Source organism: Eubalaena glacialis, chromosome 8, assembly GCF_028564815.1.
Source record: "Eubalaena glacialis isolate mEubGla1 chromosome 8, mEubGla1.1.hap2.+ XY, whole genome shotgun sequence".
In the NCBI taxonomy this organism is placed as follows: domain Eukaryota; kingdom Metazoa; phylum Chordata; class Mammalia; order Artiodactyla; family Balaenidae; genus Eubalaena; species Eubalaena glacialis.
In genome coordinates this window covers 90,531,314-90,547,964 of record NC_083723.1, presented here as the reverse complement: position 1 = coordinate 90,547,964, position 16,651 = coordinate 90,531,314, and the positions used below count along the sequence as shown (strand labels likewise).

The 16,651-nt window shown below is 40.1% G+C and overlaps 1 protein-coding gene across 4 annotated transcripts in view; it reads left to right on the top strand.

The window, feature by feature from the left end:
* Positions 1 to 974: 974 nt before the first annotated feature.
* IMMP2L (inner mitochondrial membrane peptidase subunit 2) overlaps positions 975 to 16,651 on the top strand; it is a 916,263-nt gene continuing 900,586 nt past the window's right edge. For 2 of the 4 annotated variants that reach the window (XM_061197933.1, XM_061197936.1), the window contains exons 1-2: positions 975 to 1,047; positions 1,582 to 1,654. The gene's annotated coding sequence lies outside the window, so the exon portion shown is untranslated. Of the gene's footprint in view, positions 1,048 to 1,120; positions 1,244 to 1,323; positions 1,398 to 1,581; positions 1,655 to 16,651 lie in introns of those variants that run through there. The other 2 variants (XM_061197935.1, XM_061197934.1) reach the window with 2 other exon arrangements.

Below are 16,651 nucleotides of genomic sequence, written 5' to 3'. Positions count from 1 at the left end.
CCTAATTAATTATTAATATTAATTATTAGTGCCAATAGATCCCAGTCCAATTTACAAATCGGTCCCCACTGCTATTGCATGAGCGAGGTCTTCTAAGCTAAGTGTTCTTGGAATTAAGTCCTTAAGCATTGGCAGAGAAGAGCTTACCTTACAGTAATTATTTCAGTGACAAATAAGAAAAACTACAAAACTGCTACACAACCACTTCACAGGAGAGCAATCTTATTCTCCTTAGGAGACTAATAGTTCTAGTTATCAGGTCCGTTTAAGTCTCTGACTAGGTTTTTAATACTTCAGAATTAGTTTTGAACCCAAAGTACCAGAGTGTCTGGTACTTAGATTTGTACTGAATGATTTGCACAGAATAGTTTGTCAGTATCCAGAAGGACGATAAAGACAGACATAATCAAGGATATAATTGGCGGAGGGTTAAAAAAAAAAAAAGTAGTTGTAGGTTTCACTTTCTTCGAAGGTTTTAATAACCCAGTTAAGAGTTTGTGTCATTTGAATGCAAAAGCTTAGGTATGAAATTCCAGTTTCTCCAAAGTAAACCACTTGTTCTGGGTTATTCCTTCTGGCTTGTTCAGAAGCGGCAACATCGAATAGTTTTCCCGTGCCCACTTTAGTAGAAAAAACGCCGAAAGGATGAGTCCAGAGGGGAGAGCCCCAATAAGGCAGCTTGCCACTGTAGCTGTGCACTCAAAACAACTGCTGGGGTCTCGGTTTCCTCATCTGTAAAACAAGGGGAGAGGATGAAGTCACAGTCTCACAGATTTTCAACTCTTTGTTGCCCTCTCTCAGCCGTTAGTACAGCCTTAGCTCAGGGCCAGTGCTCAATGATTGCCTGCTAAGTGAGGGTTGTTTTTGATCCGTTTCAGATCCAGGCCGGGTTTTGGGTCTAACCCGCGCAGGCGTTCGGAAGTATCGCTTTACCGCTGGGGGCGGAGCTTCGCGAAGCTCCCGCGCTCCGGGGGCGGGGGCGGAGCTTGCCGCCGGCGGAGGGCGGAACCCACGCGGGGACTTCCCTTGGGCTGACCTGCGCAGCGGGTGCGGAGGGCGTGGGTTTGGGGGCCGGTAGGGGGCTGTGAGATTGGTTGGGGTGGGCAGGCGCGTTGCCGCTGCCGACCCTTGGTGGCCCCCAGGGCTTGGGACCCTTACCCCGGAGTTAGCCCCAGAGGGGACGAGCGTTGCTGGGAGGCGGAGGGCTGCTTGGCCGCGAGTCCTGCGGTGATCGCGAGCATGTGTGCGTGCGCGCGCGTGTTTAGCTGAGGCCCCGCGGGGCGGCCAACCCCGGACCCCTCTTCCTTCCGCCAACGCGGGTCGGAAACCGGAGCCCAGAGACTGGGACGCCAGGCCCGGAGCCGACCCGCTCCTCCCCGCTGGCCAGGCGCCCCCAGGTCGCGCCCTCTCTTCGTGCCCCGCACCAGAGGGGACAACTCCGGCCCAAGTCCTGGCCGAGAGGGAGCGCTGTGGAGGCGCGCTGCCTTCTGTCTGGACACAGTGGGCGAGTGGTGGGAGTTCCTGAGGCTTGAACGTCAGGGTTTTAAAACACGTGTTTGTCTCTGTCATTTTTACTTTTAGGGTTTTGGCCAAATTGGGCGAGGGCACAAAGTAACCACTTACCCCTTCTCACCGAGGAGGAACGGGAGAAAGGGTAAGTAAGGAATGGTTAGGGGTGGAAGGAGCTAGGACTTTATCCTGAAAGAGAGCGAGCCAGAGAGAAGGACTAGATCCAGAACTGCCCTTGGATCTTGGGGCCAAATTCTACGTTTTCAGCAGAATTACCCTTCACCTCTCGATAGTTGTCTGTCTTGTAGTTGTCCTGTAGTTGTCTGTCTCAGGCCCCCATCTCTTAGCTAACTTGGACTAATCTCTGAGACTGTGAAATTAAAGCATCATGGCTCTCCTTGATAATGAACGGGAACCCCTCCAAGGATCTTTACATTTTAAAAGGGGACTCCTGTAAAAATCCTTTAGGACTCCAAAGCATAAAGTTAATAACAATGTTACAAGTGTTGAAGTTCTTTTGGGATCTTCTCTTAAGCTCATAGAGAAAGGTATTTTGGGAGGGAGAAATGACCAGACTGGGCCTTTTCTTCTTGACTTTCACTTTGATACCTCCTCACCAGCATTCTCTTCACTTCTGAAACGTTGTCAAACAGCATATTGAAGTCTTTGAAGGTTTGCTGTGATTTTTCAGTGTGGGCTATTTTTTTTTTTTTAATTAATTTATTTTATTTATTTATTTTTGGCTGCATTGGGTCTTCGTTGCTGCGTACGGGCTTTCTCTAGTTGCGGTGAGCAGGGGCTACTCTTGGTTGCGGTGCGCGGGCTTCGCATTTAGGTGGCTTCTCTTGTGGCGGAGCACGGGCTCTAAGCGCACGGGCTTCAGTAGTTGTGGCGCACGGACTTATCTGCTCCGCGGCATGTGGGAGCTTCCCGGACCAGGGCTCGAACCCGTGTCCCCTGCGTTGGCAGGCAGGTTTTTAACCACTGTGCCATCAGGGAAGCCCAGTGTGGGCTCTTTTAACGGTTCTTCTCTGGAACTTTTCCATGATCCCTCCTCCTCTAATATTAGTGAAGTGAGATACAACTGCTCTCAGAAGTTTGGAAACACCTTGTGCATCCTCTGTGTCCCATATAAAGAAATGTTTTGAATTAGTTAAAATTCAGGTAAGCCACAGGCAAGGATTTTGTAAATCACATTCTTGGATACTTACACAGGAAAACTAGAATTGCCCTCCATGGCATCTTGACATTGGCTGCCTGTGTCCTGAACCTGCCTTCTTATTTGTGTGTGCTCAACTGGCACATGGCCACATAATTTACTTTCTGAAAAAAACAGGAAATAGTTGTTTATTGGTGATAGGTTCATTTATTGATTCAATAGATATTTTTTTTTTACCAAAGTGCTGAGCACTTTGACGTGAGTAGGATGGAGAGAATGAGGACACTGTTGGAGATGGCCATTTGGGGGCAGGCCTTTTACCGGTTTTCTGTGGTTTTTCTGAATAGTTACGTGTTAATGTAGAAGACCTTCACTGTACTGCTGATAGTGGTTGCGGTGGTGTGGGAGAACAGCGTATTTTCCTGCCTTACTGATACTTTCAGAAATAAACGTTCAAGGATGACTGAGCATGGTGATTTGTGTCCTGTAGTAAAGTTATAGTCATTTTCCAGTGTAATAAATGTATTGAACCAGCATAATAATTAGATGAGGATAATTTTTTGAATTGTTTCAGAAAAATGACCTAAGATTAGAAAGCATGGACAATGTTAAGGATGATGCACTTAGGAAAATAAATACTAAAGTAGGCTGTGCACTTGTGTGGGTTTCTTTACATTTAACCTCTTTTTTTGTTGTTTCTTTTAATGTTTAAATTTATTTTTTTTAATTTAATTTTTATTGGAGTATAGTTGATTTAAAATGTTGTGTTAATTTTTGCTGTACAGCAAAGTGAATCAGTTATACGTATACATATATCCACTTTTTTTTAGATTCTTTTCGCATATAGGTCATTACAGAGTATTGAGAAGAGTTCCCTGTGCTATACAGTAGGTCCTTATTAGTTATCTGTTTTATATATAGTAGTGTGTATATGTCAATCCCAATTTTTTTTTGACCGTGCCGAGTGGCTTGCGGGGTCTTAGTTCGCTGACCAGGGATTGAACCCCAGGCCCCCGGCAGTGGAAGTGCTGAGTCCTAACCACTGGACTGCCAGGGAATTCCCATAACCTCGTTTTTTTTTTTTTTTTTTTTTTAAATTGAAGTGAAACAAGTTGTCTTTTTTTGGTTACAAAAGTTATATAAGGTAAAAAAAAAAGTTACTTAAAATTAAATCTTGCAAGGTTATAAAAGGTAGAAAGTGAGTCTCATCTGAAATCAGTCTCAGACGACCACTGCTGGGTAAAAATGGTAGGTTTCTGCCTTTTACCTCCATATTCTTGGCTATTTACCACTGCTCTTTGTTCCACTCCAAATCCTGTGTGGAAGTAGCATGCCTTTGATAGTCTTTCAGACATGGACATGAATCCTGGCTCTTATTATATTAGCTCTGTGACTGTAGGCCAGTTAAAACTTCTTTGCCCCTAACTTCTCATCTATCAAAACAGAACAATGAGTATATTAAAAAGACAGTGTAAGAACAGTGCCTGGCACACAGATACTATTAACTTCCCTCCCTGTTTCTCTATCAGGTCACCCGCTTTCTTTTGATCTTGCTTGTGATTGTGGAAAGCAATCTAGTACTTACTCTCCTAAAGGTGCTAAGCTTCCTGGGTATTTGCATTTTCACAGGTGATCCCCTGTTCTATCTGATCCTAGAATTTCTGGGACAAGGACTGACACCTTATTCCCTCTATCAGATCACTCCACAGCCCTGCGGAAAGAGTGTCAGCTTGAAAAGTGAAGGGGAAGAGTTTCCATAATGTGTTTAAAAAGCTCTGACACTGTTCCCACAGTGAGAAAGACATACTACCACATTTAGCTGAGTGTTTAAAGTTAGGATTTTTATTTCAGAAATGTCTTTGGTTTATAAGAATTACAATAAAAATGCTGATGCTTCATGTCCAAACTGTCATGATTTTGCCAAGTCGTGGGTTTAATATACAGCTAAGGTGTGTATTTAGTGTAGCTAATACTGCTCTGGAAGCCAAGAAAGACAAGTCCACAGACATCTGATTTCACACCAGACATCTGGTTTCACTTTGCTAAAGACTACATTTTGTCAGTAGATTACAGGCATATCAGCTGTACTGCTGTAGTTTGTGGCATTTCTATCATAAGCTGTGGTCTGTAGGGTTTAGTATGATGTTTTATTCAAATGACAGCACACTGTAAATGAGCACCTGGTCAGATAAGCATATTTCCCATAGGTGTCTTCTAGTGTCATGGTTCTTACAAGTTAACAAGGTGAAGTAGTTTCTATCCTTCGTGATTTCTTGTGGAAGAAAATATTCTTAAGGAAAAGCCTCACTTAAGAACTCCTTGTATTCCCCAAATAAATTTTCAAGACCACTTTTGTTTGTCATGTTGAACAGTGTACTTACAGGAATAAAATAACAAATAGCATTTAGATTTCCAGGCCAGGACCCCAAAGCTTTGCTAACTCATTGTGTGCCTTTGTGTATTAGTGATACTATAGACTGTAACCAACACTTATAATAGTGTTTTGGAGAATAATGTATTCTGAGTTGCAACCTAGAATGGTTGGACCACATCTCTCTCCATTTTGAGGTGGTCAGGGGTGTAGAAATACTCTGGAGAAATATTCCTGGGTTCTTGGGCCAGCTCTGTCATTGCTGTGTGACCTTGGATACAAATTTCCCATCTGTAAAATAGGGTACTAATTATAAATGATTACTGTGAGATTTAGGGAGTGTTTTTTTTTTTTTTTTTTTGGCCACACCTCGGAAATGCGGGATCTTAGTTCCCTGACCAGGGATAGAACCCGCACCCCGTGCTGTGGAAGCATGGAGTCTTAACCACTGGACTGCAGGGAAGTCCCAGTGAGTGTTCTTAAAGTAGCACAATGTCTGGCACAAAATAGGTTCTCAGTAAATAGCAGTTTCATTTTCTTTCCTCTAGGTCCTGGCCACGAGAACAAAGACTTCCCCTCTCTTAAATCCCAGGCTTGTGGCTCCAGCTGAAGGGAATTACCCACTGAAGCTGGGACTTGGTAGTGGGACTGGGAAAGGGGTATGGAGAATCATGACAAAGGGGAGGAGTGGTGAACTGAGAGAGGAAGGTGCCAGTCTTTTGCTCAGTCCATGGACTCAGGTTGATGAATTACTTGACTCAGAGAAAGAACCCCCTTTATCTCTGACCTTTCTGCTAATCTTTTGTCAGCTTCTCCATTGGAGACTCTTAGCTCCTTATTGCCTGCTTAGTCCAATGACAGATTTTTTCTTTGTCACCTTTGTACTACGTTAATAACCATATATTTCTATTTTTTTTAATGAGTGGGACTTAATAATAGATGTCTGTACTTTCTTAAGATCTGGATTTTTTTTCTGTACTTAAAGTCTGGTTGATCTTTTTTCCTTTCATTGGCCTACAGTTCATACATTAATAACTTTTTAAAATTTTCTGTATGCTGTGTGCATTGAACTAGTGCTGAGGATAGAAAGTTGAAAAGTCACTTTCCTTGACCAAGGAGCTTACAGTCTATAGGACAGTGGACATCTTGACCAACAGTCCAAATATTGTGTGCTATTTGCTCTAATGGAGATAACTACACATGCAAAACAAGCCTAGCAGAAGCTCTTGATCCCTGACAGGAATGCAAGAGCACGGCTTTAGCCGTGGTTGTGTTTGAGCCGAGTCTTGACAGCTGAGTAGGATTGGGCAGGGTGACAGGCAGCACAGAGCATTTCCAGGTGGAGCGAATAACATGAATAGTCGTGTGGTACTATGAGAGCATAGTGTGTTCTGGGAACTGTAGGTAGGTCATTATATTAGAGTGTGAAGGGCAAAGTCAGGAGTGAAAGGAGAGGAAAGTAGAAAGCTAATTCAGGGCGCATTTCCTATCCCATGTGTTGTAGTGAGCCACTGAGGAAACGTGAATGACCTGAAAGATCACCGTGAAAGCAGTGTGCTGGGTAGATTGGGGTACAGTGGGGTGGGGATGTGGTAAGATTGGGGGCCGGAGTGGACAGTGCAATTAGCGTGGATGATAGGAGGTTGAGAGCACAGACAAAGGCAGAAGTAGTGGGGGTGCTCAGAAGTGAGAATCTTTAGGAGAATATCTAGGAGGAGGGAGAGCTGGCTGGTCTTTGCGACTGTTTGAATGTAAAGGGAATGGGAGAGTGAGGCTGACTAGAATGACTGCCGGCTTTCTGGGTAGTGGGAGGGAAAAGAGAAGAGGAAGCAGTTCTGAGGGGGAAGGTGATAGTTCAGATTTGGACACGTTGTGTTTAACGTGCTTGTGGGGCATGTCATTGGTGAGTTGGAGGCATCTAGGGGGCAGTTGATACTGTCTTGGAGCATCACAAGAGCTGGGGAGGCTGGAGATAACAGATTTCTGAGTGCTTGCCACATGGAGAGCGGTTGAAGGCATGGGTAAGGATAAAAGTGCTCAGAGGAACTGCATAGAAAAAGAAGAGAAAAAGGCTGAAAGTAAGTCCTAGAAGATATTGACATTTTAGGGACAAACCAAGAAAAGGAAAGATGTAAGGATGCTGAAGGAGAGTGACCAGAGAGGCTGGGAGAAAAGAGAAAGCAAAACTTTTCAGGTTCTGGGCAGAGTGAACTGCCCTGGGTGAAGGGGTGAACAGGAGGGGAGGGAGTGAGGATAGAGTAGATAGGCCTGGGTTCTTTCTCAGAGCTTCTGGCTTCATTGGTCTTCAGTTCAGAATTTTAAAAGCTCTGTCGAAAATACGAAAATACTACGGTTGCCTGTAATCAGTGTTCTTTGTCACACCTTCTTGTGAATGAAAATCAAGTTGTCCCTTTGTTTGCCTAATCTCTCCCTTTAAAAAAAATTCATACCTGGTCTTACCTTCGCGTATCTCATTTTACCCCATTTATCCTATTCTTTCTTGGCCTAGGGTTCCACTGCTGTCTTGCTCTCACCATGTCTGGCCTTTTTGCATACATTATTCTCTAACCTAATCCAGTTGTGGGGGGAGGGGGAGTCCCCTTTCTTTTATGAGAAGTTGAAAAATTTCAGAAACGTGTCTACTAGGAGGCCAAGGGGGAAATAACCATACCAAGCATAAAAAAAAAACCCATACAATTCAGCAAATACTTTTTAATATCTACTATCTATCTTCAAGGCTCTGGATACAAAGATATATAAGATGGGAAGGATGAATAATATAGGGACCCTACCATTAAGGAGCCCTCAGGCCAGTAAGAGAAATGGATGTGTAAATAAATGCCTTGTGCAGTATGTGCTATTTAGAGGTAGAGTTCAGGGTAAGATGGATGCAGAAAAATGGGTTTCTTTATTTTGTGTGATCCTGAAGGCTTCATAGAGGAGGTGATGCTTGAGTTAAAGCTTGCAGTGGAGTTAAGGTGTGGGGTGATGGGGTTCAGGGAGAGGAATCAGGGGAATAAAATATTCCTTGGTGGCTCCATGAAAGCAGCAGAATGGGTTTGAGTTTCCCATCTCCTCTTTCTTCTTGTTCTGCTTCGTTTATTGCAAGGTATCTTTGTCTTAGGGGATAAGAATGTTTTAGCTAACATGTAGGGATATCCACAGTTTCTCCCTTTGTGGCATAAACTTTCTGTGAATTTATCACCACTGGTTTATTATATATTAGATGGCTAAAACAGACCAAAGCAATTAAATCAGAATTTCTGGGAGATGATGTCCAGGTATGGGTAATTTTCAAAGTGCCCTAGGCATTCAGAGTAGAGAACCACTGGCTAAAACATGGCACAGAAGAAAAGTGTCAGGTTTGGAGCTAAAAATTTGTAGGTTGAATTCTTGCAATTCCTTTTAATAACAATGTGTCCTTAGTTAAGGTACATTTACATGCAGATGTGGTTGTAACAGTGAAATGTTGCATTGCCTTTCTCTAGGAGGAGACAGGCTAAGAGCCCGCCACCTTGTCCTGCAAGATGGTAACCATTTTATGGATCGGGACTTAAGAGTTCACCGTCATGAGCATTTTGATAATATATTTTACTATGTTTGTGTAATGCTAAAAGTTGAAGACTTAAAGCAAAAAAATAAATCCTTAAAGAAAGAATGAGCAGTGGAACTTTTCTTAGTGTGACATATTAATTCTGTTTAAAATTACACAAATGTTTATTGTGATTAAGATTGTAAAGTGTATAAATATCCTCAGTGTCAATAATGTAATTGTTTAGTATTAACATGCTATAAATATGTTAGGTTTTTATTTTCAAAATCTGTACACTTAAAAAAAAAACCAGAATTCTTGCAGAAGATAGTAAAAACCCCGAAAAGTACCATGAAGAGTCACAAATTCAATTATATTGCAGTTCTCATCATGTCTGTTAAGTATGTGGGGACATGTGCTGTATCTCTGTGCTGTGGAAAGCCTGGTGTGTTAGTGCCGGTTGTGTAATCATAGAAATGATCATTCTTACGGTATTATAACTTATTTTACTTGAGAAGTGGTGTCATTTAATGACAAGGAAACTGAATCTAAAACCTAGAGACTGGGTTCCCGACGTGGTTTAAGTGCTCACTCCTATGTGGTAGTAGGTAAGTTAGCCTCTCTAAGCCTTTTATGTAAAATCTGGATGCATTCGTTCTCAGTTGCTTTGTACCATATCGAATACTTAGTGGCTGAAAACAACAGTAATCGTTTATTATCTCATGGTTGCTATGGGTCTGCAATTCAGGTGGTTCTGGCTCAGGGTCTTGTGAGGTTGTCAACAGATACCAGGTGGAGGTGCAGTTAGTGGAAGGTGTGCCTGGGGCTAAAAGATTCACTTCCACAGTGGCTGGCAAGTCGGTGCTGGCGAGTTGGTTCCTCTCCATGAGCAGCTTTCCACGGGGCTGTCCTCACTCAGGCTTCCCCAGAGTGCCATACCAAGAGACCAAGTTCTCTTCAGTGTCCCCCAGCACCTTTACCCTAGTGCTGGGTACTTTGTTGGTGCTTACTTGGTATTTGCTGAACTGAGTTGGATCGCTGGTGAAACTCCAGCCTTTGTGCCTCCCCTGAAACTTTAGATACAGAAGGTTGATTTTTGCTTAGGTGGTGGTGGTGGTGATGGTGATGGTGGTGACTCCTGCCAGAACCATTCTTAAGCCTGTCTTACGGGTCCCTGTTTTGCCACTGGAGTCCTTAGCCTCTCCCAAATGACTCAGGTGTTTGGGTCTGCCAGTGCTTAGCCTGGCCTCCTCATTGATGAACAGAGCAAACAAGCACCCCGCCCCCCTCCGCCCCAGTCATTCTGTGTGACTGTTTCAAGATCTCAGTGAACTCCTGCTCAGTTTGGTAACTCATAGTGTGTTTCTGACGTCTGAGATTAAGAATACCTAGAAGATAAAAATGTACATCTTTCTTCCATGTAATATATCATAAAAATTAAAATTTTGCAATTTTATCCAAAAGTTTGTTCTGAGAGCTAGGTCTTTGTAATGGCACTTTGACACATACACTTTTATATATCTTTCTCTTGAAAAATGTTTATAGCATTTATGGTCAACTTTTGAAAAATCATCTTGCTTGTGGCCAGAGGACACATTGTAAACACATTATCAAGGTCTAGTTTTGGAATCATGTTCAGCAAAGACATTTTTTGAAGAAGGGAAATGCTTGTAATATCATGTTTTGTATTTTAGGACAATTTAATTTCATATGATTTTTGCGTTATGTAGACCAGTAAGTTCAGAGCATCTCAGGATTGTTTTCTCCTTTCTGTGCTCTCTTGTGGATTTTTCTGCAGATTTCCCTCTTTCGGAACTCTTTACCTTCTTAGCCACTACCTGCCTTCTCCATCTGTTGTCTATACTTAATTTTCTCCGTGTCTTTGGACTTAGTCTACCAATGTCACGTTAGATGCTGAGCAGGCTACGAGGGGCAGGGCAGGATTGGGAGGAGCAGTGGGTGTGTAAGGCAGAATCTCTCTGAAGGTTAGGGTTGATGGCCAAGGGTGTTCTTTCCCGAACAGGTACAAGTGGACCTCTGAAGCAATGATTGAACAGATCAGAGTTGCCACAGATCATTTACCTTAATTTTTAAAATATACTTTATTTTTTGGAGTAGTTTTAGGTTTACAGCAAAATTGAGTGGAAGGTACAGAGATTTCCCACATGCTCTCTACCCCTACACAAGCAGAGCCTCTCCCATTATCAACATTACTTTCCAGAATGGTACATTTATTACAATTGATAAACCTACATTGACACATCATTATGCCTAATGCTCATAGTTTACATTAGGGTTCACTCTTGGTGTGTACGTTCTATGGGTTTGGACAAATGTGTAATGTCATGGATTCACCATTATAGTATCATACAGAGTAGTTTCACTGCCCTAGAGATCCATTGTGTTCTACCCATTCATCCCTCTTTCCTAACCCTTGGCAACCACAGGTATTTTTACTGTCTCCATAGTTTTGCCTTTTCCAGAATATCATGTACTTGGAATATATATATATATTTATATATATATATATATATATTTATATATATACACACACACACACACACACACACACACACATACACACACACATATATGTATGCCTGAATTTTTAGTTTGCCTGTGGTAGCAGATTATTTACTAAGCATTTTGATATTTTTCCAAGAGCTTATTTGTTTGTTACTTTAATAAGAGTTTTATTAGTGTCAGATTAAGATACTAAATAACTATTATTTGGTTTGTTAAGTATTAACAATTTAGTGTTGTTATTATCTAAGAGTAGTTTGAAGCACTTTATAAACTAATTAGCTTGTGTTTTTAATGAGTATTTTTTACGGGTAAGAGAAGTACTGTTATCTGAACAAATGGGTTATGAAAACACATTAGAAGATTAATAGTTTGAGGCATATCTGGTGTATATGGCTGCATGATGTTAATACTCTAAACATTTTATTAAAACTTTTATTTTGAAATTAAAAAATAGGCATTAAATGTAAATTTCCAGACGTTAAAGTGGTGATGTATAGTGACAAGAATATGGAATGGGGTTATGAAGACTTTTATTCAAGTGCTAGCTCTACTATCAGCTATGTGAACTTGAACTTTTGGTCTCTGAATTTCATTTTCCTTTTGGGAAAATGGAGATAAAGTGTACTTCATTGGTTAATTTTGAGGACTGTAAATGTAAACTTTTTATTTGAAACCTATGTAAATTTTAACTCATTACAAAGAAATGTGAAAAATTATTTGGTTAATGAGTCATACTTGGTTACTGTCTCCAACTTAAATTTTTTTTTTTTTTCTTTTTAGTTTTGTAGAAGAGCCCTCAAGGGAAATAATGATTTGGGGTTAAGAAGGTAGTACTGCTGAAAAGATGCTTATTTAGCTGTGCCTGGGGGCGGCGGGGGGGGGGAACTGCATTTTTTTATCTGAATTTGTCTTACTGATTAAGCCTGCTTGTGTCTTCTCATGAAAGGTGTACATTTTGGGATATTCTGCTTGCGTGCTTGGCTCCTAATCATATTTATTACCTGGCTGTCAGCTTGAAATGTTAGTCCTCATTCCAAAAGCATGAATTATAGTGTCACATTCTGTATAGAGTCAGAGACACATTATTTCCTGTTTATGGTGAGAAAAACCTGGATTCTAAAGCTCTTATGACCAGCCTCTGTGTGCTTGAAGCCACTAGGGCAGGGTAGAGTTTGGTAGAAAGATTCTGGGGGGGAGAGCATAAAAATAGTCCTGTGAAGTTGAAATCCTGAGGCAGTTGGTGTATTGAATATAATCCTAGTTTCCAATCAAAATGTCCCTCTCTTTTATAATACTTAGACCTGTGGTCAGTGACATTCTAATGAATTAAAATTATAGAAAACTTTACACTTCTGAGTTTGAGAATGCTTGAGACAGCTTAATTAGTACAAGACAAAACTGTAATAGTCATTTCCTGTCAGGACAGTTGACATCTTTATTGTAATCTCAACTTTTTGTGTCTCTACTAATTTACAGTATTTTAAGAGGATTAATCTGACAAGTGTATAGGATCAGTTGGACGGTAGAGGGAGTAATAAAAAGTAGACCAGTTGGGAAGCTGTAATTTACTTACAAGGTAGTGAGGATTTTCACTATGATAATTGTGGGAATAGAAAGTAAGAAATGCTCAGAAACCATAAAAGAGAAGAATAGTAAAACTTCACTATATTAAAATTCTGTACTGCCAAAAACAGATTAAAAAAACTATATCAACAAGCAAAGGCAAACTAGGATGATTTGCAATTCATATCATAGGAAAAGGGCTAATTTCATAAATATATTAATTCATATCATTGGAAAATTCATACTGTAGGAAAAGGGCTAATTCATAAATATATTGAAAATACCAACAACTCAGTGGGAAAAGACCAACAATCAGAAAAATGGACAAAGATATGAAAGGATATGAAAGGCAGTTCATAAAAGAGAAATGCAAAATAAAACTTCAGTGAGATACTCATTTTTTAACCTATCAAATTGGTAAAGAAACAAATTTTGAACACATGAGGTGTTACTGAGGGTATGGGGAAATAGGCAATGTCATTATTGCTAATGGATGTAGGAATTTTTGTAGTTTTCGTTGAGACCAATTTAGAAATAGTTATCAAAACTTAAAATACACATATCATTTGATCCCCCTACCAGAATTTAACCCACAAATCTTGTACTTGTGTGAAATAATGTATATTTAAGGATATTCTTGGCAGCAATTGGAAACAAGTGCTCATCCTTAGGGGACTGGATAAATAAATTATGGTACATGTAGTGAAATATTTAGTAGTTGTTAAAAAGAATAAAGCAATTTATATACACTGAAATGGAATAATTATTAAGTCAAAAAGGCAAGGTACAGAACAGTGGGTATTAGTAGGTTATTATTTTGGAGGAGACTAAATTAAGATATGTATTTTCTTATATATGCACAGAGTATCTCTGGAGGGAATTATAAGAAAATGGAAATATCTCTGGGGGTTGAAACTTGGTGGCTGGATAACAGGGATGGGAAGGAGTTTCATTTTCCACTGTATACCCTTTTTTGGATATCCTGAATTTTGTGTTATACCCCCTCCAAAAAAAAACCTAAAAAAGGAAGAAACATCTTCAACTCAAAATATATTTCTGTAATACTTATAGTCAACTCTGAAATATTAGGGAATAGAAAAGTGAATTAAAAAAGAGCTCTGGTTCATATATCTGATAAGGGGTTAATATCCAGAGTATATAAAAATTCTTACAACACAACAACAAGCACAAACAGTCCAATTAAAAATTGAGCAAAGGACCTGAAGAAACAGTTCTTCAAAGAAGATATATAAATGGCCGATAAGCACATGAGAAGCTCAACATCACTAATCATTAGGGAAATGCACACTTATTAGGATGGCTATTATTAAAAAACATAGAAATTAACAAGTGTTGGTGAGGATGTGGAGAAATTGGAAAACTTGTGCACTCTTAATGAGAATGTAAAATGCTGCAGGTGCTTTGGAAGGCAGTTCCTCAAAAAAATGAAAATAATGTTTCCATATGATCCAACAATTCTACTTCTGGGTATATGCCCTAAAGAATTTAAAGCAAGATCTTGAAGACCCATGTTCATAGCAGCACTATTCATAATAGCCAGAAGGTGGGAGCAACCCAAGTGTCCATGGGCGGATGAATGGATAAACAAAATGTGGTATATGCACACAATGGAATTTTATTCAGTCTTAAAGAGGCAGGAAATTCTGACACATGCTGCAGATGGATGAACCTTGAGGACACTATGGTAACCAAAATAAGTCAGTCATGAGAAGACAAATACTATATGATTCCATTTATATGAGGTACCTAGAATAGTCAAATTTATAATAAGACACAGAAAGTAGAAAGTTGGGTGCCAGGGGCTGGGGTTAGGAGGGAATTGGAGGAGGTGTTGCTTACTGGGTAAAGAGTTTCAGTTTTGCAAGATGAAGAGTTGTGGAGATTGGTTACAGAACAACGTGAATATACTTATCACTACTGAACTGTATACTTAAAAATGGTTAAGACAGTAAATTTTATACCATGTGTACTTTACCACAATTAAAAAAAAGATAATATAACTCTCCCCCGCCCCCCCGAACCCTGTGGTATGGAGGTAGGGAAGATGAATATGTAAATAAATGGCTGTGATTCAGAATATAATCTGTGTCCAAAATGGGTATAAACAAAGCTCTGGTGTGGCACAGAATGAGATGTAGCTAAGGGAGATTGCCTATGACTTCACACAATAGGAGGCGATATCTTGAGCTGGTGTTAGAATGCAGTACTTATGCAGTAGAGAGAATGGAAAGAAATTCTAGGCTGAAGGAGTAGCACAAGTAAAGGCAAAAAGAGGGAAGGTGAAGGATACTATCATAGAATAGAACAAGATGGTGCTGGAAAAGAATCAGGATAGATTCTCAGTGTCTTTGAATGGTGGGTCACAGAATTTGGACTTTTTCGATGTGTAGTCATGAAAGATTTTGAATTGAATAGTATCATGGTCTACATTGTAGAAAGGTATATTTTTAGAAAGGATAGAGGGTCATGTGGGAGGTAAGGAGATTACTTAGGAGCCTGTTGAGATTCTGTGGACTCCTTAAATGTAGCCATTTTGCAGGATTGTGCCTTTGCTTTACCACAGTGGCCATGAATCCCTCTCTTGTCAGACAAAATGGGACAAATTCTGGGGTTGACTCTGGGAAATGAAGATGTGGTCAAAAGAGGTTCCATGGAGTTTGTAGGAAGCCTCTGTGGGCAGGGCTGACCAACCAGGCATAGCTGTTTTCTTCTTGGTTTTCTGTTAATGTTGTAAAATATGTTGTCCCTTTGCTCTGAGGGTATGAGAGAGAGAGAAGGAGAGAGAGGGAGAGAGGGAGAGAACCAGAGCACCTGAATTCTAGGTTGAGACTTCTTTGTTGGTGGTGGTGTGTCTTATTCTGTCTCTCTCTCAGAGTAAGAGAGGCGGTTGGGGTTTTGTCTTTTTCCTACCTGAGTTTGTCTCACTCTTTTCTTGTTTGGGGGTGTAAACCACTCTCAGGGCTGCTTAATCCTCTTGCTGTTTTGTTTCTTGCCTAGGTGATTCCTCCTATTTCATTCTTAGTGTTGCCGGTTACATTCCTTTTCCAGTAAAAAGCCAACGTGTATGATTTTTACATAAGTGGCATATAAACCTTCCCTCCCCAACTGCTTTTCTCCCATCTTGTTTTGCTTCTCTGTTAAAGTATAGCTTGAGTCCTATTTGCCCTCTACCCAGAGGCCATCTTCTTAAAGTTTTCTTCCAGCCAATGGAGCAGAATATGTTTAGTACACAAAAAGCTAAAGACATTATATTTCAAAGTTTTTCCTTAAGTAAGTCTGTGTACAATATAAATTCATTGAGCCTTATTGATTTTCTCTGTGACAGGTGAGGTATCTAATTTAGTTGCTTTGTTGATGTTTCACTGTTTTGTTTCTTCATGCTGTAACCTTGTTCTTTCACTCTTTGCATTAAAGAAATATGAACTGAATTCCTAGAGTTGATAGAAACTGTATTCAATTTTAAAGATAGAATTTGACCTTTAGCCAGATATTAGATTGCTCAGTTTGTTTCCTTGAACTCTTTTTCTTCCTAATTCTCAGGTGTTAAAGGCAATGGGATATACACATCTACACCATTTAGTAAATGGGAATGGGGTGGATTCTGAATTCATTTTTCTTGCTAATTTTTCTCTCCTGCTAGGAGAGGTGCAGGAAAAAAAAAATAGTCTGAGAAAAAGTATTTTCTGATCAGCTTCTATTGAAAATACTTAATCAAAGTAGTCAAAAGGGAAAGATAGGTTCTCAAGGATTGCTACTTGATTATGAAATAAAAAAATTATGAATGGCGATTTATCTGAAGTGTGATTCTCTCTTGGGGAAATTTTGCCAACCTATTAGCATTGATTTGCATATCTTTACTTTTAACAAATGTATGATTGGATCTGAAGATGGAAGACTACATATGCTCTCATTCAAAATTTAATTTTATGATAATATCGACTACCTAATTATTATCTTTGCTTAAAGTATC